Below are 26,941 nucleotides of genomic sequence, written 5' to 3'. Positions count from 1 at the left end.
TTTTTAATATTGAACTAGCATATGTTCCGTGGTTTCACGATTCCGCGGAAATGCGAGAATAAAAAATTTCGTTTTAGTGATCATATAAAATAGTTATTCCAATGAAATAACCTTGATTGTACCATTTTACATCAAGTCGTAATGATTTTTAGTTTCTACGATCACCTAACATGATTATTTCAAGGGAATTACATAAATACTAGGTATTCGTTAAAATAACGTTACTATCGGATTCTACCACGACTGTACTAATGTTGCTTTACGTAAAACGACGATTATTGTGTCATTTCGTAGAAAACACAATGTTAGATAATTGTAAACCCGAAAATACGATGAAAAACGATGTAGTGACTGATTACTTGAATGGTACACCGAGTTACATAATACCCCTGCTGATGTGATTACGATCACTCCGTATAGATTGTCACAACGTAGAAACTATAAAAAAAAATATAATCAAAGCAGTAAAAAACCATTTTTCTATGTCCGAGTAAAGCTTTTAAGCTATTCCCTTTGGCATCTGTGAGACAAGACATGCAAATTACTAACAAAGAACTATTGCGATGCAGCTCACGATTTGCAAGCATAATGGAGCAATTTCGTAGCCACTTCTCGGACTGCAAGTGTCCGATGTGTTGTGGAATTTTGCTTTGTCAGTTTTAGTCGTCAAAGATAAACGTCACTTTGCAACTTTGCGCCTACTATATTTTGTTATGTGCTCGTGTTACTCGCACTCGTAGCTACGTGCTAGTCATACTATTAATTTAGATAAAAGTTCGTTGTACCAAAAGTCAAAATACATTTGATATTGTTACACAAAATATATATAACTAGCGGACGCTCGCGACTTCGTCCGCGTGGAATTTTCTGTGGGAACCATGGATTTTTCCGGGATAGAAAGTCTATGTGTTAATCCAGGCTATAATGTATCTTAATACCAAATTTTAGCTAATTCGGTTCAGTAGTTGAGGCGTGAAGGAGTAATAAACAGTCATATCATAAAAATCATCAGTTTTCGCAAAACTCGGGAAACCATGGATTATTCAAAAATAGCCTATGTGTTAATCCAGAGTAAAATATATTTCTAATCCAAATTGCAGCCAAATCGCTTCAGTAGTAGCGGCGTTAAAGAGTAACAAACATCCAAACATCCACACAAACTTTCGCGTTTTTAATATTAGTAGGATAAAAGCGAAAGGTCCACTCATTACAAAATATCGAACACCGCTGGACGTACAAAGATGAAAAGCAGGGAGGTCGTTTCTAGTTAAAAGACGTCCGCTAAGCACGGATTTTGCTACAGGGCCCGATTTAGAGCGGTCGGTACGATATGGATAAAATTCGAAGCGCAAACGAGACGCCAAATTATGATTTTAACGTGAGTGAAAAGCACGGAGTGATTGACGCGCGACGCAAATTTTATGACGTGAGCGCCAAAACCATTTTTACCTAATTGCAAGTAAATTAAACAATATAACGAAAAACAAAATGGCCATGTTCAAGATATATACCTAATTTTCTATACAAAACAAAAATTTAAGAAAATAAGTTTGCTTTTCCTGAGATTGAAAGCAAAATGTGAGCAAAACATGTATTTTTCAAAAAAATAAACTATTGAGAAAAGTTTTAAAAATTGTGTATTTTGTATAGTCATAACGAAGCTTACACTTTGAAATATCATTTACCCAAATATCAGGCTCCTAACTTTTTCAGAATCTGAGATCCAGTACCATTTGTAACCACCAAATTACATATTGCACACTCTTAAGGATACCGGAGAAGGAGACGCCCCGTGGTTTTACCTGCGTAGTTCCTGGTCGCGTGGGAATAGAGATAAGCTTACTCAGTCAAATTAGCTACAATTTGATTGAGTAAGTATCTGTCAAAGTCTTAATTTTTTAAATTAATCAAATTGTATGGAAAACTTGTTTTACGACGTGACTTTAGCTACGAAGTGTTATAATTTTTAATGAAAATCTACATTAGAAAAAACCATGCTTATAAATTAGTGTATTCAGCGCGATAGCGGACAATTTATTATGTCCTTTGATAAGAAAGAATACAATGTAAGGGAGAAACCATTAAAGAGATACCATCTATCAAGAGATTTTTGTAATACTCCTGTCACATTTGCCACGCTAGAGGGCGCCGTCTGCTCAGACCTCGTGTAGACAGCCGGAAAATTAGAAAACAAACATTGACTTCACAACTTCCTTGTAATTTATTTTTTCACACACGCTTGACAAGAATAACAATACTGTATAAAAGGGTATAAAATTTGACTTATAGATATGTTCTTAAATATTGACATCTGTCTATAAAATAAACCTTGGCTGAGTTTGTTGTGGGCATTCTCAGACCAAGGCGCATTTGGAACCCTCGTAACTTTAATTTTAAGATTTCGACTATAATTACTAAATTAAATTATGAATTATATTGACGTTTCAAAAGTGCTTGTAAACTAAGACTAATTGAAATAAATGTATTTTGAATTTTTATACAAATATAATATAACGTTTGCTTTTATTAACAATTTTCACGAAGATGGTTAGAAAATGAAAGAGTTTTCAAATTGAAAAATCGTTGTAATTCGTTAATATCGATTTCGTGTACGTACATGATCAGAAAATTTCTCGACAAAGTTCTCAGACATTTACAGGCCCAACTAGGGACCCAAGTAGCTTATATACTGGTGTACTACTATTTACTATGCAGTATCATCATCATCATCATCATTATCATCATCATTATTATCAGCTAATGTCATTGCTCTATCAGTCTACCTAATGGGGTGTAGACCAACACTGCGCATTTCAGTGTAGGGTCGCTATTCTATTTTCAAGACCCCAACGTTTATCGGTTCTTCGAACTATTAGAAATTAAAAGTAAAAGGGAAATGCCCATCCCCGGCCCAGGCCTACCCTAACCACCCTGCAGTTTAATTATATCTAAAAAAATCTTGATAATTCTATTATAATAATGAAATCATTACTATATCAAAAAAAGTTTGCTACAACTTTTTACAACATTTTTAATTCTACTACAACATATTTAATTTAAATATTGGATAGAAGCAGGCGTTACTTTGCGGAAGTTCATCATGATTATATAATGATTTATTTATTTTGCTATCATGCTCCGGTTTCGGGGTGAAACGTGCAAAGTATTTTGTCGGACCTGGGTGACGTTGTCGCATGGGCTCGTCGACTTTTTGCGGATGATAGCAAAATAAATAAATCATTATATAACATATTTAATTTGTCTACAACGGGGACAAGCTATGATCTTTGACCATACAGCCTGAGTTGTACGACGAAGACTTATGATTGATTTATTTGTTCGTTTTCTTATTTGTTAAGCTTGTTGGTAACGGAGATGTTACTTTGCCGCTTTGGTACACCGGCGAACATTTTGCCCTAGAATAGTGATAAAAAAAATATTTTTCTTCAAGAAACATACTTTTATTAAGCCAATTAATAAACCAAATCCTTATTTATACTTTAAACTCATCAACTTTTATACGAAAAACTGGGCCGATGTTGTATGGGCCGGTGGGCATTCTCCTTTAAAAACTGATTAAATTAAATTACCATGAACATCATTAGAAGATAATATACTCGTATAATAATCTAATTTGGGAGTAATTTCTGTAAAGATAATGAATAAGGGAGATACAAATAGACTTAATTCAATTAAACGTGAAGAATTACCACAGGCGTCCCAGTACATACACTAGGGGCTTAGGAGACAAATTTCTCGGGAAACAAATGCGATTCAAATTCAGACAAATTGTCCCCGCGCGGCGGAAACAGTTTACCAGGAAATTTGTCCATCAGTTTTGGGGCAGCAAAATGTTTCGCCTTTTATTCCGAGTAAACCACAGCTGGTTAATGGTTCATTGCTTAATTATATAGGTATATATATAAGTACTATACAATTAAGTCGTTTACGATGGATGTTGCTTAGATCTTATAAACTATTCAACGGATTAATGCAGCTTGCTAAGGTACATACGCAGTAAATAAAATATATCAGAGATTTAAAAAGCTAGGCACAGCGGATGCCGGGCGCCGGGTCCGGTTGGTAGTGGTCGGGGTTAGGCAGACAAATCATATTAATTATTATTAATAACTCCACACTACCACATATTAGTCTCTACATAGCATCCGTGCGTAGCTAGTCGGTATATAAAGAATATTAGTTTCACAACATGCTAACTGCAAGTGTAACGTAATTTCAGTCAGCTGTTTTAGACAACGATCTCCTTAATAATTTGGAACAAATTATTTGAGAAAAGTTATTAGACAATGTCTCTAGAACAATCTCTGTTTATGGGCCTTTTGCGAGACCAACATAACTAAATTTTGTAACTTAGCCTCATATTTCTCCTTTTCCACATCATAGCAATAGCCATATACTTATTTTAAGAAGGCTAAAGTCAGCCCATAAAAAAAGTATAATAAAAATCGTTTATTTCACTTTCTAAATTTACATAAGTTAGTGCGATTTTGGAACCTTGCTCCTACCCATGCCCAGAGCCCATGCTTCTACGGTATGGTACGTATGTACGGTAGCTAATTTTTATGGATCGTAATGGCTTTGGAAGATAGCAGGTTTCAAGAGTCCAGATCCTCGAAAATCAAAATGTAGTTCGTAATAATTACATCATGAGAAATCATTCCAATAGTCAGATAAGTACTTAGCTTTGTGGCAACCCTTCGCTAGACACTCTTTAAGTTCTCTTTAAAAAACAGCGTTTGTCGAAGAGTTGCCGCAAAGCTGGCGATTGTGGATATGATTTCTCATATTATGCCGAAGAACACATATAAAATACGCTACTAAAACTTACTTGGTCGGTTGAACGTGTTGACTCTTGGAACAAGCTATCTTCCAAAGCCGCCACAGTCAAACTCCATAGTTTTCTACCTTTCTTAAATAAGGTATATCAGGCCATCGCAGGCACTAGAGACTATAAAAAGGCAGACAGGCGTGCTATCATTCAAACGTCAAGAGATGTCGTGACTACATAACATTTTCCGATTGCCCGACTTCCAGCCCAAGTAAATAGATCACCGACCCTAATGCTTGAGAGCACAAAGTATCCCTTTTTGTTTTATTTTTCAAAGTGATGTCTGTGCCATAGAAAATATTTTTGAATATCTGTATGTACGTACAAGTATGTCTTTACTTGATTCATTAGTCTACGTGGCTTTGGTCAAGAGGTCCTGGGTTCAAGGCCAGGATCTGGCAATGAAATTTTAAGGGTTTCTCACTTTTCCATCCGGAAATGGGACGTCAGAGACTACTTACGTTAACCTATCGGTCTTATATCGAAGAGTAATTTTTGCAAGAATTAAACAAGCCCACCACCCCACCCCGCATTGGGAGAGAGTTTTGGGTCTAAGCTCCCTCTCCTATAAGGAAGGAGGCCTCAATGATCCGAGTTAGTACCCTAAGCCCATCACCCCCACTGGAGGGGATGAGTGCTGAGTCTAAGCTCCCTTTCATATAAGAAACTAGCGGACACCCGCGACTTCGTCCGCGTGGAAGTTAGTTTTTCACAAATCCCTCGAAAATCCAGAGTAAAATCTATTTCCATTCCAAATTTCAGCTAAATCGCTTCAGTAGTAGCGGCATTATAGAGTAACAAACATCCAAACATCCATACAAACTTTCGCGTTTATAATATTAGTAGGAAGTAGGATGAAGCTTCAATTGTCCAAGTATAAAATGTAATTTTCTTATAATTTCTACGCTGGGGACCCTTAAAGTATGGTCTTTAATAGTGTTTTTCAAAAGTGTTGCCACGATGCTAAGCGACTAGCGACTAGTATAAAATCTTTTTAACAAAATCATTGTACCAACTTCAATGATGCATTACTCTAAAATGATTTAATATTATAAGGAAGGTCTGGCTATAACCGACTCTCTCTATCTATCCATTTAAATAAAAGCGAAATGTAGATAAAAATGGAAAAAAAATCACGCTAGAAATATTTCTTTGAATTAAGCCCCTTGTACATTTACATACGTATTAAAGAAAATTATTTGAATCTCCATAAATAAAACATCAAAACACTGATGAATATGAATTTACACACGGACATAATGTGGAATTTCCTCATTTTTCCACCATAATCTACTTTGTACCATAAAAGAGCGATTAATAATCTACTGATAAAAGGAATGAATATTCATACACAGAAGTTCAAAGCGTCGTTAATGTACATTTTTTTTATAGAAAAGCAAAAAGCTATTTGTAAAACTCAAAAAAGAAATCTTTGAACTAAAACATAATCCTGTTGATTTACCTGGTACTGGTACCTCCATAAATGCCTTTTGACCCTCGGTGTAATAATTCGGAGATTTTTTTTGGCATTGCGACTCCATGACCATTGGCATTGAGTCTCCAAGGCAAAAGGAAAAAATATCAGTCAGAGAGGCATAATACTTGTGCATAATATTTAGAAAAAGCTAAAACCGATAAGTGGTTTCAGCTTTTTCTGCTGCTTTAGATTACTACCAATTCACACATGAGCTTATTTGGAGACTATTATAACATTTAGGTGGTTTTAGTTTCCAAATAATCGCTCGACTTGTGAATCGAATCTGACACCTCGAACCTCTCGGTTATACTCAAATTATAATATTATAAAAAGGTTTGTTATATATTGGCAACTTCGTTCGTAACATTCCCGATGGCCCGCGCGGACCGGGGGGCGTGTAGCGATGATTTAAAAAACCTACGACTGATGCACATCACTTCCCCGCACGAACGATTACACACCAGCGTAGTCATTCCCCCCGTCGCTCGCATATCATGGGAAGGTCATCAAAAAACTTGCCAGACTATAGTTTGTGAGGTTGTAGGGGGTAATCTCTGGATCTACTGAACCAATTTTGTCTGACAGTACAAAGGCGGTTATGAAATCGTTGTTCCTGTAGTACTGAAACCGGGTGGAGAAGCTTGTTCAAACACAAGTTAAAGGATCCTACATAGCCCACCTAATTAATAATTATGGTTTAATTAAGACCGTCACATGCAAATGTTTACCAGACCTTTGAAGAAGTATTACATTATTCACAGTGTCGTGTACGTATTCTGAACTTCGGTGTATCTAACAATGTCCATGGTTGTACGGTTGGAAACACACTCATCATTTATCATCACTCAGCTGTGATCCAGCCCAATCCGACCTCCGTGGCGCAGTGGTATGCGCGGTGGATTTACAAGACGGAGGTCCTGGGTTCGATCCCCGGCTGGGCAGACTGAGATTTTCTTAATTTGTCCAGGTCTGGCTGGTGGGAGGCTTTGGCCGTGGCTAGTTACCGGCAAAGACGTACCGCCAAGCGATTTAGCGTTCCGGTACGATGCCGTGTAACCAAAAGGGGTGTGGATTTTCATCCTCCTTCTAGTTAGCCCGCTTCCATCTTAGACTGCATCATCACTTACCATCAGGTGAGATTGCAGTCAAGGACTAACTTGTAAAGAATAAAAAAAAACCCTAACGCAGTGCACAAAGTATCTAAAACAAAAATAAAATTTCGAGTTTTCAGTTCTACGTAAATGATTTGTTCTTCTTATCATGCAGTTATCAAAACACTTCAGGAAATTGAAAGTTAAGAAATAAAACTCCACAGATTATTTTGACGGGTGAATTGAACATTTTACAGTTATGTTAAGAAGGTAGTTTAAATAAGTTACCTACTTCGTAAACTGCCCTGTCCGGAATTATCTCGTATGCAAAAAAAAGAAAAATAACTCCAAATAATTATTTTGACCGATGAATTGAACATTTTACAGGTAAGTTAGGATTATAACGTACAGAGTGGTAACATAATAGAACATTCTAGTTGTAACAATAAATACTAAGAACAGTTTGTCCTGCTCTTAGAATTCAGATCCTGGTACTTCGTATGCAAAAAGATCTTGAGACTTGAAATTATAAGGGATAGGAAAGAACTATAAATTCATGATGTTTTTAAAAATTTTCGAGTTCTCGCATAAATTATGTCAGGGAGACAATCGGAAAAATCGAAGATCATAAAAATAGCTATAGTCTGGCAAGTTCATTGATGACACTCCCATGATATACGGGCGACGGGGGGAAAAACTGCGCGGGTGTGAAATCGTGCGTACCGGGAAATAAGGTGCATCAGTCGTGAGTTTTTCATTCATCGCTTCCCCTTCCTGGCCCGCGCAGACTATAGGGAGTGTTACGAACAAAGTTGCCAAGCTATATAGTTTTTGTTCAGTTTTATCTGGTAACTATTCCGAGTTTATTTTATACTAGTGGACGCCCACGACTTCGTCCGCGTGAAAGTAGATGTAAACTTTTATACCTACCCTACCCTACTCTTCCCTTACCCTAGTCCCTATCCCTACCCTACCCTACCCATTAAGACTGCACACGCGACGGAAGCTTAAAAAATGGAGTAACTTTTCCCGTTTTCCCAACATTTTCCTTCACTGCTCTGCTCCTATTGATCGTAGCGTGATGTAAAGTATACTATAACCTGCCCAGGAGTATGAAGAATAATTGTACCAAGTTTCGTTAAAATCCGTTGAGTAGTTTTTGTTTCTATAAAGAACATACAGACAGACAGACAAAAATTTTACTGATTGCATTTTTGGCATCAGTATCGGCCACTAATCACCCCCTGATATTTTGGAAATATATTTCATGTACAGAATTGACATCTCTACAGATTTATTATTATCAGTATAGATAGATACATGAGATGTAGAGAATTAGCCGGTTATCCTTTGTGTGGCGAGGCAGTGTAGTCGACAAGTTAGCGGTTTCAAGATACGCGTGACATTCCGCATACCTACGCTTGTCCCTTGTCAAGTGGCTGTTGGTGTTTGGGTAAAGGCATTTTTACCTATAACAATGTTGGATAGTTTGTTTTCCTTATCCGTTTTTTACGTTTATCCTGCAAAGTATTTTAGCTGTTTGTTTTAATTTTTCATCGTTATCAGACTATTTAAACAAACACAGGACCAGCTGGCCTATTTCCTATTTTAGTTTTTATTATCAACCCAACAAAATAAAAAACAAATCAATTGACAAAATGTCATCCACATACTATGATACAAATTACAAATTTCGTCCAGTACTTACAGTGTATATCATATAGTATGTAGATAACACTTTGTTGTCCACTTCAATAAGTTGATAATAAAGACCAAAATAGTGAATTAGGCCACAGGCCAATACAGGACCAGCAGGGTTATTATGTAACTCGGTGTACCATTCAAATAACGAGTCACTACATTGTATTTTCGTAATTGTGATCATCTAACATAGTTATTTCAACGAAGTTGTCTTGACTACGTCATTTTACATCAAATGGCAGTGATTTTGTTTTAGGATCTAACATGATTATTTCAACGTTAAAAACGGGTTTTCATTGAAATTATCTCAGGAATTGCTACTGCCACCTCAATATTACTGCTACTCTACGTAAAATGAAGATACTTATATCGTTTCGTAGAAAATACGATGTTAGATTATTGCACAAACGAAAATATGATGGAAAAGGATGTAGTGACTTGTTTGAAAATGTAATCCACAATCTCACTTAATCTGACGCTTCCCATTAAAACATAAAAATTTGGCTATATAGTTTCACTTCAGAAATGACAAAATATACAAAACACCAAGTTTACTGGGTTAAGTATGTGCTCAAACGTAGGAGACAGACATCTTACATAATATAGTTGTACGCATTAACAAAACTATTGGCCTTGGAGGTCCAAAAATTAAAATAAACATTCATTTTTTGAGCCCCCGCAAGTAACTTTGATACAGGGCCTCCAAGGCACGCTACGCCACTGGTTTTAGTGCCCACTCTGACTGCTTCTCAGCCAGCTATTTCTGCATATAGGTCTGTCAATCAAGTATCTCGGTGAACAATTCAAAACATGAACAACTATATATTTTTTTCAATATAGTAGCGTACACCGATAGACATAATAAAATTCGCAATTTTTTCCGAGTTTTTGGGCTGTGAAAATGCATTTCTCCACCGACGAAACAAAAAAGAGACAATAGTCCATCACGCTGGCCAAATTTATGATCATTTTCCAATTTTCAGATGCATTATGCAGGTTTCTTCATATAATTTTTCCTATCATGCTATATAAAGATGTAGGCAAGCTATAAATATATAGTGGTTCAAACACAGATAGATTCGCAAATTCAGATACGTAGCCCGATTAATTATAATTGCGTAAAATAACAAATTCAGCTATTTACTTGTGGTGAATATTTCTAAATAATAATTGTATATTTAGGCGGTCGCACCTTCACTAACAAATAAGACAACCGCATTATTAAATACAGTTGTCACTATTATAATAATTAGATATTTTATATGTGTGGCAAATTTATAATTGTTAAATAATTTGATCATTATTTAAATTCATCAACTATAATTGAATCCCAGGGAAATATTAAATGTGAAAATAGGGCTAAATTCGATAATTATGATATTAGGAGATCGGGGAGTTATCAATGTAGTACCTACTTGTGATTTAAGGAAGTAGAGTCCCTTAGTGGAGCTTTTATTCATAGGATACGAATGTTAGGCGATTTTTCCATAAATTTAATGGAAAGTTTGTATATAGAAAAATTTTATTAAAGTCTTTCAAGCTTGTAAATTAATTAAGACGGCAAAGACGTACCGCCAAGCGATTTAGCGTTCCGGTACGATGCCGTGTAGAAACCGAAAGGGGTGAGGATTTTCATCCTCCTCCTAACAAGCTAGCCCGCTTCCATCTTAGACTGCATCATCACTTACCAACAGGTGAGATTGTAGTCAAGGGCTAACTTGTAAAGAATAATAATAAAAAAAAACAAGAACAAAAAAAAATAATTAAGACACCGGGGTACCAAAATAGACGTTACGACTTTATGCCACGGTTACGTTTGGTGTTACAAGTGGTATAAATAAAATCTCAAATTGCGAATTAATACATATAATTCTACCAGTTTTATTATAAGTATAGATTGCATCATCATTTACCATCAGGTGAGATTGTAATCAAGGGTTAACTTGTAAAGAATCAACTGATACAACTATATTTATCAATTTAAACCCACGAAGTAGTGAAAGCGTTCAAACATGTCAGCCACTGGGACAATAAAGCAGTCAATATACAATATACACAGTGGAGAGCTACGTATGTATCGAGAGGGTCCGAGCCGAGGGCGCATCGAAGGGAGTGAAGCGCACTCCAACACTAATCGCCTACAGAGCCTCTCCGAGAGGTTTCAAGGGTTCTTTCGACTAATCACTATTGCCCGAGAAACACGTTCCAATGCCGGATAATGAATTCCCGCTAATTGGATTAGCGTATTTAGACAAGTGGCTGAAGAACAAATAACCATGTACTCTTTTTATCATTAAATAAGGGGTTGTTTTGTTTTAAAATTAAACAAACAAAATGAGCGATATTTTTTATATTGTAGTTTTTATTGTTGTTTCGAGTAAGTACATAATAATGGAGTCAAATAATACATAAGACAAGCATATGCTGGAAATCCTCAGAAACAGCTCCGATTTTAATGATTTTTTTTAAGTCATGTTTTTTATTTAAAATCAGAAATGTTTTGGTGCGGGTACGAAATTATTTATATTGTTAAAAAATATCTATGCTATTTATATAAAAAATAATTTTAAAATACTACCGACTTCAAAAATACAAACATATGCAGTAAACTAATAAGCGAAAGAAAATATTGTAATATTTTCTATCTATTGATCACTTTCAAGGCAGGGCTAATGGTCCAAACAATGCTCTATTGATTCGCCTATAAGTTCGAATCAAATAACCATTAAAATTGATTCGCTCGTTTGCAAGCTACGAACCGACACTCTGACATACAGATACACGATTTAAAATTTTAACTCCTTTTTTTACGTAGGTGCTTAAAAATATTAGTCAAATTTAAATTGATCAACCAGGCTAGTAGAAGTCCGCGATAGTGACCGCGTGAATTTAAGTTTCCTAACAGAAAGAAGTCTTTGATTTTTAAGTTAAAATAATAGGTATCTCCTTAATTTCGTCTAGTTAAACATTATAAGATAGATTGACGCATTTATAATAACCAATGAATAAAAAATTATTTCAGGGGTAGGGCAGGTGTAAGGTAGGAGTAGGATAGGGGTAGGGTGGGGGTAGGGTAGGGTAGGGGTAGGGTAGGGTACTAGGGTAGAGTAGGTTAAGGTAGAGGAGGTTAATCGAACTCCTTTTGATTTTGCTGAAGGGGAAAGAGAATTAGTTTCTAGGGTGGGGGTAGGGTAAGGAAGGGTAGGGGTAGGGTAGGATAGGGGTAGGATAGGTGTAGGTTAGGGTAGGGTAGGGTAGGGTAGAGGTAGGGTACGGTACGGGTAGGGGTAGGCTAGGGTAGGGTAGGGATAGGGAATAAGTGCACATAAGTCAAAGCGAAGCTTGACCGGGTCCGCTAGTTAATCATAATCATATCTTTATTTAATAAAGGGTAAATAATATATATGACAGGTGGACAAATGTGCACAATGTGTTAATTTCATGTAGTAAAAAACTAAAGTTATTTTATTTAAACAAATATTACCTACTTATACATTGTCTACTATGTCGAGTTGTGTGTTCAGGAAGTGTAAAAACTATATACATATACTTAAATATATAATGTAACTAAACCCAAAATTAGTATAAATCAGTTTGTAGGCGTGTAACACATCTATAGTACTTATAAAATATCATCGAGACAGAACAATAAACAAAGTTCTACAATATTATATTTTTTTGCGTTTTATAAATCTAGGTAATACGCGCACTGTGAAATAAAGCATTTAAAGCATCTAATTATTTCAAGTTGAACTCATTGTAACTCACACAGCTGTAAGCAACTTGTATTTTATAGAGACTGCAGTCCTCCAAAGAAATTATTATTAGCGACTTGGAAAAACGACATTTAAACTTGGGCAAAATGTAAAGCTGAGTAAAGTTAAGTTTCATACCATTTTGAATGGAATGTCATTTATTATTAAAGCGAAAGGGGTGAAATGTGACTGAACTGTGTGCATGTTGATTTGGCAAAACTGTACAAATAACAAAATACTTTTGTGAAATGTAAAGCTAGAGACAATGTCAACTTTAGAATTTAAAAAAAAAAAACAAAAAATCTTTCGACAAATATGTACTAAGTACGGCGCATATTAAAAAATACCTAAAAATGAATTTCAAAGAGCACAATCTATGCTCACGTAATATTACAAAGCTGATGCTTAAGAGTTTGTTTGTTTGATTGGACGCGCTAATCTCAGGAACTACTGGTCCGATTTGAAAAATTTTTTCAGTGTTAGATAGCCCGTTTATCGAGGAAGGCTATAAGATATATATTATCCCCATATTCTTACGGGAATGGGAACCACGTGGGTAAAGCGCGCGGCGTCAGCTAGTTTGTAATCATTCAATATATACCTATCGTCCCGAAAGACGTAAATACTTAATATAATATGAAAAAAAAAGATTATGATTCGGTACGTTCGATTTTTTAAAAAGATTACATTTTACACATCAAAAAATCTTTATTACATATGACTAAATATTAGACTTATAATAAACTGAATAGCATTTTGATATTTACTGAAGGTAGATAAAACTCAAGATATGGGTACGTTTTATTATGGCAGACTCCTTGGGTTGGCAAGAAAATTCTACATTTTAATACAACAAATATGAATTCAGAATGCTTACGTTAAGTAGAATGAAAATATGAATAAACTTTCTCTTGAAATGTATTTACAAAGCTTCAGAGTAACACTGCTAAATGTAGCCACATATTCGTTTTTACTTTAAATTATAATTTTGATTCATTTTTTAAACCTACTCTGAAAAATTAGCTACAATCTCACCTGATGGTAAGTGATGATGCAATATAAGATGGGAGCGGGCCAACTAATTGTTATAGTAGGGGAACCGAAGAGGGGATTTTTGCAGTTACTCAAGCGCGGCAGATAAACATAAGGGACTATACCTTGCACGTTGTTGAGTACCTCCACCAAGTATGAGCCCTTAATATTGGTATTGGTATTGGGTACGTTTAGGGCTACCAAAAAAAAAAAAACTAACTTCAGAAATACTCAGCACGTCAGATTGAGATAAGGTAGGTGAGTTGATTGCACATTTCGAAAATCTGACGATTTGAGCGTAACGTAATGGAATGGGAGGTTTCAAAGTTACAAAATAAAACCCTTATATTTTAGTTCTCGAGTTACGAGCGCGATTAATTTTTTACTTATTTTTAAGGAAATAACCTTCTAATTATTCTCTAAGAATTTCTGATAATTTCCAAGCCAAAGTAATAAAAATTGCTTTTAAAGTCTGTAGTCTTTTTTACCACCGCTAAAAGCGAAAAAAGTAAATAAACATTTATTCTTTCTATAATTTAATCTACCAAATGCAATCGGTTCCCATGACGCTCGAGTAACAGCAAATATAGCATCCCGGGCTCCCCTACTATTAGGAAAATGAAAATCCACTCCCCTTTCGGTTCCTACACGACATCGTACCGGAACGCTAAATTGCTTGGCGGTACACTTTTCAATTTTTCAATTTTTGGCCGGTAAGGTGATAACTTGCCACGACCGAAGCTTCCCACCAATCAGACATGGACCAGTTAAGAAAACGTCAATTGGCCCAGCCGGGAATCGAACCCAGGATCTCCGTCTTGTAAATCCACCGCGCATGCCACTGCTCCACGGAGGCTGTCAAAGATTTGATGACCCGTAAATACGCACACATAACACGCCAAGCTAAAGAAATACTTATTTGTTACATATGCTAATGTAAACTTAGATTGCATTACCATACAAAGCAGAACGATTTGCTGACAATGATTGAATTGCATGTGTGGGATCGGACGGAGTCCCGAATCCCGACAAAATGGCGGACGTCATTTAATCCCGCTGATCACATGTTTGCTCTCTGCGCCATCATATTTAAATTGAATTTCGGAGTATCCACGACGAGAAGCAAACAAAAACGCGGAATAGTATTAGGGCAAGCGCATACGAAGGGCTTGTCCTGAAGTTTGTCAAAAATCTATATCAGTAAATTAATAATCATTTACCTTCGTATACGAGAGATGAATCATTTGAATAATAGTAATGTATGAATTCCGGCATATATTATTTAGTGCGTATGGTGTTCATTTTGAGATATTCGTACGAAAATAGTTGTACTTCTGTAAAGTAATGTGCTAAGACTTCTAGTGTTGAGAAAAATCTATACTTGCCTACATCACTTGAAATTTTTCTACTTTTGTCATCAATGATTTTTCTCAGGATACTCAATTCTCAACTAGACTACTAGTCGTAAAACTGATATTGATGATGATTCGTTAGTTCCTGATCATGGGTGCGAATCAGCTATTTTACACTCGAACTTTTGCCTATAAAGTCAGCCATTGACGATCATGTAGGCTCACATGCTTTCAGCGCTAAAAATAATCGGGTGCTGGTCACGATCTGCATGAAATCATGGCGATCGTGACCAACATACGATCAGTTATATCGGACGTCAAGCCGTTAACGCTGCAGGCATGTGATCGAATGGTGAGTGGCTAGCATAACACGTCTCGATTTTTACTAAAAATGTTTTTATGATGGCAAAATTAAAATATCATTAACAAAGAATTTTCAATGGAAATGAACGATGTCCCAGAGCTGTAAACTTTACAGAACGCAACTGCACAAAATCGCAAGAAAAGAAAATCAAAACTTAGAAGAAAAATATCTCCTAATCGTAAATATACTTTGAATTTAGAGAAAACCGTAAATTTTATTGCATTTCATGATTTGGCAATGTATTGTCACCATATATGAACATTTACATTGCCTCTGAATAAAATTTATTAAAAAAATATATTATGTTCGGTTTGCGCTGGCCATTATACGGCTCCCAGTTCGTCTGAATGAGTTTTAATGGACGTCCTTAAAATTGAGTTCCGCTTATAGCTCCAGCGTTTTACATAAAATTTTAATAAAAGAAATCAATGCTTATCTATGTACCTATTAAATTAATTAATTTATTAACCTCTACTAATTGATTAAGTAGGTTTTTTTTATGATGTTGTTAATATCGCCACCATTTGGCAGCCATTTTATTTCTGCCACTAAGCAAAAATAAGCGAAAAATTACTAGTACTTAAGACTTCATACTTAGGTCAATACAGTACTACAGTTTTGTTAACTTATTACAATCTATACTAATATTATAAAGCTGAAGAGTTTGTTTGTTTGTTTGATTGAACGCGCTAATCTCAGGAACTACTGGTCCGATTAAAAAAAATCTTTCAGTGTTAGATAGCCGTATTATCGAGGAAGGCTATAGGCCATATTTTATCCCTGTATTCTTACGGGAACGGGAAACACGCGGGTGAAACCGCGCGGCGTCTACTAGTACAAAATAAATTGAAAAATAAAGTAAATAATATTGGATTTCTGTACGTTGTACAATCTACTCTTAAGATATAAATTTCGATAAAGGGAGTTAGTTCAAAGGTCTTTAGATGTAATTTACTTCAACTTAAAGCTAATAACACAAAGCTTTATAATTCGTAGAAATAGAACGAGCGGGCCAGCGTATCATTACAAGAAGGATGTCGTTACTAACGAGCTGCGAGCAAATAACTCCTCATATTATACCACAGGGAGGAATCAGAGGACCAGAGGAGCTCTGTTTGAATGTGTCTACTTACTTGTGCAAGTTGCGTAAGCTAATACATACTGAATATGACAATATTTTTACTGATTTTTAGTATTAGTAGTGCTCTTTAATACAAAGTTTTTCGGGAAAAGTAATGCCTTCATTCTTATGTATTGCGTACCTTACTTTACTTACCTTGCTTGCCCTGCGAGTGTTATTGTAAATTACTAAACACGACAGACAACTGAAATGATATTTTGTAGGACGGAAAATGATATTTTTTAGGCCACTCCTTAGGTACTCTTTAATATTTAAAATTAATATTTAATCTTCATAAAAAAATATGGAAATTAAGCAAAATGGAATCTTTTCCATTTATGCTTCCTTTGTCTGTTTGAGATACAATTTCATTAATTCCAGTAGTTAAATTGTTACATTTAATAGTACTAGAGTTTTATTATGTTTAAACTTCTACATATCTACTAAATAAAAAGATACAATATAGTTGCCAGTGTACTCGCGTAGTTCAAACGCGTCTTCTTGGATAGAGTGTGGTTAGTGTGCATATTTACCGGCAACTCGGTTTCTCTGTTATTAATAAAGCTTAAATTAAAAACAACAGCATATTAGATGAAGTTTCAAAGAAAGTTTTAAAACATAAAATTCTACTAGTTACTCGTGCATTTCATGCAGGATAACATTTTAATGAGTAAACTGTAGGTATTGAAAGTTGAAAAGCACTAAGTTTTTCTTACTACGTGCTTGTATAACAGCTACAACTTGTAAAGAATGAGCTAAAATTGTACTTCGTAGCAGGTATTGTTTCACTTAATTTGTATCTTAATTTGCGTATACGCTCTACATACAATTAGGATGTTAAATTCATTATCACCATCATCTTCAGCCCACAGACTCTGGCAAGAGGCGGAAACATCTCTGCGCATTCTATGCAATTGCCCAGCTCCAATATATAAACGCAACCTCTACCTAGGTTCATCAAAAACCCAGAGGAGGTAAATCACATCCTAGCCAAGAAACTGCTGCTCTCCCTGGCGGCAACCAGTATTGGAGGGGAAATATAGTCATTGGCGATTAAAATAGATAGGACGAGTTCAACATGATACAGTGACCTCTTGAAGACCTGCAGAGTCGCTACACCTACAAGAAGAAGAAGAATAAGATCATCGGCCTATAATAGCCCTTTATTACTTTTACCTTATCAGCCGATAGACGTTCACGGCTAGACATAGGCCTCTTGCATGGACCCCCAATGACAACGGTCTCGAGCCGCCCGCATCCAGCGGCCTCCTGCAACCCTTGATATCCTCGGTCCAGCTAGACGGGGGTCAACCAACACTGCCGTTTTCGGTGCGGGGTCGCCATTCCAGCACCGTGGGACCCCAACGTCTATCGACACTTCGAACAATATGGGCTGCGCATTGCCACTTCTGCTTCGCGACTCGCTGAGCTATGTCAGTGACTTTGGTTCGTCTGCGGATCTTCTCATTCCTGATTCGATCACGCAGAGAAACTCCAAGCATAGATCGCTCCATCGCCCGCTGAGTGACTTTGAGCCTTCTAACAGGGCCCATAGTCAGAGACCGAGTCTCGGATCCGTAGGTCATCACTGGCAACACTCACTGTTCGAAGACTTTCGTCTTCAGTGCCTAAAGTCGAAATAATACTCTTAAATCAGTAAAATTCTAAAATATGGCATATTTTAGAATTTAAACTATTGTGAGTGTTATTCATATTATTGGTTATGAAAAACGGCTAAAACTCACGTGATATTAGGGCGGAGTATGCCCGACTAGTTTCGAATCCATACGGGACCCTTAGTCATGAGCTGAATCTTGCATCGTGGCACGATCCAAACTGATCGGGTCTGTTTGGATCTAATATCACGTGAGTTTTAGCCGTGTTTCATAATCAATAAATATGGCATAGGTATTTATTCTGAGAGCCGATTTGGAGCTTAGACCCACCACGCTGCCCTAAAACGATGTTCTTGGTTTCGTTTCCTATGTTCTACAATCCGACACAGGTCTCGAATCCATGCTCTCATGATTCAAAGACACATGCTTTCCACCAACGACTGAATCTTAAAGGCATTTTGTAAATTACTATCATGCCTTGGAAACACTACAGTTGCGTAACTTATAAAAAAAAATTTGAAAGATTGAAAGAAGTTAACGATCAATCAGGACTTCGTTCAGATATTACTATGAAGAGTAAACTTGTCTAGAATTTTAAAAAATCACTTCGAACGAAATTACTTTAGCATTTGTAAAGTCGTGTCGAAGGCCGAAGTTGCGGAAAGTGTCCACACTTTTTTTGTGGAGGACCGAAAGTTAGCACTTTCATAACTCTTTGCTTGAAAGATAAATTATCACAAGTTTTCCCTGACGCAACTCTTTGATTCAACTTCTAACGAAATATTGCTTCGGGATAACCGCTACTTCGTAACATGCAATATAAATATTATTGCCGCCTCAAAAAATTATGTTCTTTTATACTTACTAAAAAGTATAATAATAAATATAGTATATTTATTATTATACTTTTAAGTATAGTGTTTTTCAAATAGCATGGGTACTGTATGAGACAGTTCTTTTCACTATTGAAAGTTTGCCGCGATTCACGATAATAGTACGTATTATAAACGTCATAAGGCAACTGTCACCGTACCCATGCTATTTGGAAAACACTTTAGCGGATACCCAATAGTTCCGCTTCTCGTAGTTTTTGTTTTCGTGGGACTATGGGGATAAAATATAGCCTCTATTACCACTCTCCATTGTTATTATTTCACCAACAGAAAGCTACAGATCAGCGATCATCTGAAATAATTTTTAAACGGTTTAATGGTTTAGCTGTGAAAGGATAATTTACCAACAAACTCAAATTTGCATTTATAATATATTAGAAGACGCCCCTCCTTGAAGTGGTGGCTTCTTATGGGAAGGTAAACAACCCCCTAGCCAAGTGGCACGTCGATTCTCTTTCTACGATCGCTAACGCTTCGCAAAATAAGAAAAATTTATGGGAATGACACTGATCTTGATCACGTGACCTGTCGATAGCCAATGTCATTCCCATACATCTTTCTAGTTTTCGAAGCGTTAGCGATCGTAGAAAGAGAATTGACATGCAACTTGGCTAGGGGGGCTGGTTTGTAACGTAACGCGTTACGGAGCAGTTTAAATTATCACTTCTGTCAAGCGTCCCGAGACGCACACGTATTTTTTAACATTTATCTCTTTATGATAATTAGTTTAATATAGTTTACTTTAGTATAGTTGTACAGGTTTTTTTTTTTTTTTAATTAGAGAGAGACTGGAGTGTTTCCACTACATAAACGGTTTCATGTTTCCCCAGAGCCAAAATAAAGCGTTGTATAATTAAAGCTTTAAACAGTAATTTAAGATTTCAAACACATAATTGAATTTAGAACATTAAAGTCTTTATCTAAAGTTAAATTCGCGAATGTCGCAAAGTAAGTTCAATAAGAGGTGTCAAGGAACAGAATACTTGAATATCAATGCCGCGAAGCAAGGAAGACATGGATGTGGATTAATATCTCTTATTCTTTTTTTAAAAAAAAAATATATTTGTCATATCTTAGTTTAGTTATTAGTCGGCAAAGACTGTTTTAGGAGTGGGTACGACAATAGTCCAGAGGGCTGGGATAGAACCCACAATTTTATTTTCCTTCACTTTCACAATCACACGGCAGTATTATAACCCCTTTACTGTTGAGTTGCCATGGTTTGTAATACGGAATGATTATACTGGTAATAGTAGTAGATCGTCAAACAGCATTGCTGTGTTCTAGTATTGAGATCGAACCCCTACACTGATTAGGATTTGGACTTGGATTGGATTAATGTTCCCGTGGGAATACCAGGATATATTTATAGCCTGTGTTACTCGTTAACATTTGCTAAAATAATTTTCAAAATAAACTTTTTTATAATATTTTTTACTTAATTAACAATGTTTTTTACCGTGACTAGTAGATACATCTCAATTTTTCAGACCGCTTTTTCACCGTTCTGCTAGTGATACTTTATTTCTTATTACATTACTTTTATTTACTTCACTAGCTTAGGTATATATGAAGAAGCTTTCAATCCTACACCAGGAGCGGCCACTTATGTTCTTCCTCCGCTACTTTACACTAAAAGGCTTTTCCGTAAACACAAGTCCCTACTACAAACTCAAACTCTAAATCAATTTCTGTGTATACTTTAAGAATAAATAAGAAAACGTAATAGTGAATGGTCTTCGACGTCGCTTAGATCTACCAAAAAGTCCTTTACGTACATTTTACTCCAAAGCAGAAACATCCTCTTGCGATGTTGCGCCATTGTTGGGCAATCTCAGGAGCGAATTTGGGACTCTGCGGTACGTTTGACGACCAATCGTACCCCTGCTGACCCAACAACAAGCCCCGGTTGACTTGTTGTTGGGTGCCGACTTTTTGGGTTGCATTGTGACAGGTGGCGCCCAACCCTTGAAGACTAAGAGCTTCAGTGCCCTTCCGATATTTGGCCATAGCTTTCTTGGTCATGTTCTGCCAGTAAGGCCGTTAGAGCATGTTGAGCTTCTCCGAGTTGCGGGCACCGCGCTTATTGACCTTGTGCAGTGGTTTTTTGAAAACGAGGAACCCCCTTGTGCGTCTCGAGTGAACCCCTCCGACCAGAATTGTGAGCTGTTTTATCAGAATAATATCTGGTCGTCGCAAGGATGGTCGGTTTGTTACTCGATTACCGTTTTTAGCCTCCCGACGCCCACTCTGACGAAGACTGTTGTCTATGGGACGGCTTAAGCGAAGAGACGAGGCTTTTCGGGAGAAGTATACTGCATTTATGCGCGAATAAGAGGAATTGGGACACATGTCGGTGTCAATCTTCGATTGGCGCGCGCCTGAACACTATTTCCTGCCACATCACGCTGTGTTGAAAACCCCCTACAGCAAGATCAGCGATCGCAAGAGCAAGCGATGCTGTCTCTTCAATATTTAATTCTATTCGCAATCTAACATTAAAAAGATTGTATAAATGACGGTTCCATAAGTTGTCGCTTAGATTCGTCGGGGTTTCGTGGAAAATATTTCAAAAAATCAATTATTCACTATTCATAAAAAAACTTCCGCAAAGCTACGCCAGCTTCTATTCAACATTTAAAATCATAACCCTAGAATAAAAGCTTTGTGTGTTAGTTACACATGGGGCTTAAAACCTTTACTACACAGTTAGATGTTTGTAGGTGCAGGAGTATCCAGCACACTATAGAATATAGTCCCTTGCATGTTTTAACTCCCAACGCTTAGTTAGTTTTTTTTTGTATTTTAGGCATGTTTGGTGAAAACGGTTGAGCTGTTTAAAAGTTGTGGGGGGTGAATAACCTAAATGTCTGCAAATATACTCGAGTAGGGTCTCAAATGGAAGCGCACTGAAAGAGAAGTACTTGATTACTTGATCAAGAGTGTAATTAATAATTTCATGATTATCGGGGTTTTTTTTTAAATTTTCAGTTTTTGTGATACTCTATCATTGTTCCCTTTGTTAAGTACAATAAAAATAATGTTCTTTATAATATGCACACAGACATCATCTAGATTACCCATACGTACTCAAACTTACAAACATATATAAATACTAGAAAACTTCAGGCTAGCCTCAAAAACAATGCAGTAATGTTTTCATCTCAAAGTTAGCCTTAAAAGACTATGTGGTAATTCCAGACTTCAGTGCCTGTTTGTAGTCGTAGTTTAGGCGGGGTTTTAATTATAATCCGTAGTCGGGTAACAAGTCTATTATCCCCGATTTCGTAATGCCACGTGAGACTATTGTTCGTGAGTTTGGGCACTTCGAAACAAACTTCCACGCTCAAGTGTTTGCGCTCCCGGCTCTTTGGTATATTGTTATTCATAGCCTTGCGCTATTGATATACGTATAGCCCCCTAGATACAGCTTAGTCTACTAAATTTTGCATTTTTTAATTTAATTTTAACATATTCATTGCAAAAGTAATATTACAAATAGCCAATAGCACTAATAGACGTCTCTTCCCAGCCTAAATTATGCTCTAAGAAACGTTGCAACCTAAATCGAGAAGAGAAAAAATCGAGAAGAGTAAGAAAAAGTTGTTCATAAAAAGACGATTACTATAAAATAACAGAAAAAAATAACTCGAGAATAGAGTTTGTGGTATGTGATGTGTATTCACTGAGGGTCACAAAAATAATTAATTTACCATTTTTTATTTCTCTACAATGTTTTTCTCCGTATAGCTGTGAAATCAATTATCGTTTCTCGAAGCTCCGCAGTGCCTGTAATACGTTTTTCTAGTACTTACATTTGCCTCAGCCATCTGTTTCAATACAAGCGCGGAACACATCATGTAATGACATAATAATCGCAGTCAAGCGCTTATTGATAAATACCCTTTAAAAACTACAAAACTTCCTTTGGGTCCGTAATTGGACATCATTATAGTATCTTGAATTACCATGATTAATTTATTATAATCATATATTTCTGAATTTTAAACTTGGTACCAATTATATGGTCACAATTTTAAAAATCGAAATAAACAAAACCAAAACCGGATACCAATATACTAAATATAAAATACAGAAAAACAAATGAAAATGAAAATTCAATAATTTCAATAAATTATCCAATATTATACAGGATAATAAAAAATATACCAAAGTTATAACTGATTTTAGGTAAAATTAAGGGTAAGTGCAATAACAAATACAGTGCAACCTCGATATAACAAATCGGAGGGGAACAAGAAAATATTCGTAATATCAAGTAATTCGTTGAACTGAGGTTTGTTATGTTGAGGTTAGATTGGTCTAAAATTCGTTATAAAGAGGTAAAAGAATAGTTTTATTCACCTCAATATTACGTACTTATCTTGTTATAGCGAACAACTTCTACTAATAAATGATAACACATTTTTATCAAATTACTATAATGTATTTGCTATGTATTTAAAAACAATAATAAATTTTTTTTCTTACATTAATAATCAAAAAGAATTAACAAGTGGTTATACATAGTAGCTTAATCTCAATTTTTTTCATTTATTAGAAAAAAAGTCATTGATAGTTGTCTGTTTACCACCGGTATGAGTTATGACATCCAAAGCGCAATCTAATTTCGTGATGGATTTCACTACATCGTCACTCAAACCTCCCTTTTTGAGAAATACAGATTTTATTGTATTCAAATCATTATAAGCATCTTTTATTGTGAAGTTATGCTCATCAATTTCACCCTCTTCTTCCTCGTCTTCATCCGCTTCTGCATCAGTAACTGGCAACACAGATGTGACGATGTCAGCATCAGTTAGTTCTCCACAGATTGCTAAATCATTATCAAAGGTAACGAAGTCTTCGAAGTCACTCTCTTGACGGTGTAATTCTTCTTGAACTCTTTGCCAGGTCCTAGCAAGTTCTGCGAGGAATCCCGAACTTATTAGCTATGTCTAATTTTTTCGTCATGGGATTTTGATCAACATAATTAATGATGTTTCGCTTTTCTGCGACCGATAAGGAACGCCTTTTACGTTTCTGAGCCATTTTAACTTAAATCTTCAACAATAGTGACGAGCAGAGGTGTTTACATTACTTTCCATCAAAACAACACTGATTACTTTACAAACAAAAGCGTTTCGAAACATGTCGATACATGAATCACATTATAAGATTAAGAGTTATATTATTGGTAGAAACTTTATATAAAGGTTTTGGGTTGGCAAAATTCGTTAATTAGAGGTATGAATACTTTTTCTTGATAGTTGAAAATTCATTATAAAGAGGTTGTACGCAAAGAATGTTCGCAATGTAAAGGTATATTTTATATTGACTCTTATGGACAATTCAAGGGGATTACGAAAAATTTGTTAAATCGTTATATTGAGGTACGTTATATTAAGGTTGCACTGTAGTTTGTTTCTTCCTAAGTTTATTACGTTTTAACGTTTACTTTCGAAACCAATCATTCAAATTTTGTAACGTTCTGTTGCAAAATTTTTGTTAATATTAGTTAGTTATTAGATAACTATAATGTAATTAACTTATAATTTTTAGCAGACTCAGAAGTGATAACAAAAATAAGAAAACTAATGTCAAACAAAGGTTGTCATTCACAAAATTTGTCAAGACAACTTAATTAACAAATCAAACTGTAACCAAAATAAGACCCTAGAATGGCAGAGAATGACCTTAAGTGAAGTCACGCACTTGTGAACGTTGTGTGTAGGGTTAAAGGATCCTTTGACTGTTAACAAACACTCCCCTTTTCCACTCAAGTCACTCTCCCCGCCTATCCCCAGTTAGTAACCCATAAATAATTACACAACAAGAGATATGGACGGCTCGAACGCCACGAGCACACTGAAGCCGTCCGTACCGCAAGTCGTTGCAACGCGGCGATAACACAATATAATGTTTTTAGGTAAAAGGTACTGTGTATCTTCGGCTTTTTAATACCCATGACCCTTGTAAACGTTGTAAGTACGCTGCAAAAGAGTGCTCCACACTTATCGCTTATCATCTGTAGAAAGTAAATCACACTCGTCGGGCCCTGTTTTGTTTCATGCGGAGACAAAAGTTATACGATAAAAGTTAAGATAACAATCATTGAACGGTCGTTGACCTTTGTCTGCTAAATTACATGAAGAGTCTGTGTTGGTCAGACCTTCGTAATTTTTAACCGACTTTCGAAATCACTCAACTTGACGCCAAAAAGGTAAAATAAAACTTTAAAAGAAGCTATGTTGTTTGGCATCGCATTAAAACCGGTAGTAAGTATGTTATTCTTCTCTATTTTTATTTTAGTGTAATGTATGTCAGTTAAATTTTTTTGTTAAACATATTTTAGTTACAAGCTTCTGGCAACTTGGCTAGAGAATTAAAGTTAAAATACACTTAAACAAAGAAAATACACCTCACCATTGGAAGCATGAGGGGCTTGGATGTTTGAAATCAGCAATCTCCGAAATCCAATACAATTCAAACTAACGAACGAAATATATACATATTTAAATATAATACGAACCAAAATACCCGGCTTCATAATCATAGAATAATTATTAAGACTTCAATTAAAAAAGTAGGTACCTATTCCTTGTGGACAAAACGTTATGTTTTGTCAACAATAGGTACCTACTTTTTAATTTAACATAAATAACTTGAATTCCAGACTTGACATAATACTAAACCTAAAGAATAAATTGTTAAGAAAATAATTATCCATCATTTTATATTTTTTTCATTTATAGACGTTTAAAAAAAATGTCAACAAAAATTTGTTTGGAATATTGTTATTATTGATATAATTAGTTCATTAGACAGCAAAGTTTCCACCCATACGTGAACTATCAAGAGAGCTCTTTAAGAAAGGCCCCAGGGAGTAATAATATTCAAGTTACATTAGTCGAACGCACTAGTTTGGTAAGCGTAGCTTCAGGAGAACTTTACCACATCCAAAGGCTAATAATAATAAACCTTTAACAAATTACTTAAGGAAATATTTTCTGTTTTAATATTAATTAATTGGTAGAGATTTAAATTTAAGAACTATATATATAAGAAATTAAATATCACGTGTCTCAAACGTTGAAGGAAAAATCGCGAGGAACCTTCATACCTAAGAATTTTCTTAATTCTCTGCGTGTGTGAAGTCTGCCAATCCGCATCGAGACTGCGTGGTGAACCATTGGTCTAACCCCTCTCATTCTGAGAGGAGACTGATAATGTTGATGATGATGACGATGAACTATATTTTGTAATTCGAATATTAAGTACCTATGCTATTGGTCTTTGAGCCTTGAACAAAATATTAATTCATGACCATTTCACTAAAACTTTGTCATGGCGAGTCGTACAAAATTATGAACATAGCGAACCAATCTTCCAGACTTCGGTGCGTCCGAGAGCAAAATATAACCCCTGTACTACCTAAAAAGTTACTACTTCATTTTAAATACGATCTATTAATTTTTTTTTAATAATACAGCCGACTTTTTTAAAGTACTAATTATAAAATCAGCCAAAAATAAGTGTTTTGGCTGTTTCTACAATTTGATTAATAAAGCTCACTACTAATTTTATTCAACTGCTTCTGGTTATAACATATTCATCACATAAACCTGAAAGTAACTTACGATTTATTTACGTTAAAAACTTAAACATTAATAAGGACAACAATAGTAGTC

At 35.7% G+C, this 26,941-nt stretch overlaps 1 protein-coding gene across 1 annotated transcript in view; it reads left to right on the top strand.

Annotated features, from left to right (window-relative positions):
- LOC112042984 (lachesin) overlaps positions 1-26,941 on the top strand; it is a 186,614-nt gene that overhangs the window by 21,980 nt on the left and 137,693 nt on the right. The window lies entirely within an intron of this gene.

The sequence above is a fragment of the Bicyclus anynana genome, chromosome 10 (genome assembly GCF_947172395.1).
Source record: "Bicyclus anynana chromosome 10, ilBicAnyn1.1, whole genome shotgun sequence".
NCBI lineage: Eukaryota > Metazoa > Arthropoda > Insecta > Lepidoptera > Nymphalidae > Bicyclus > Bicyclus anynana.
The sequence above is the reverse complement of the archived record's forward strand: the minus strand, read 5'-3'. Positions and strand labels throughout refer to the sequence as shown.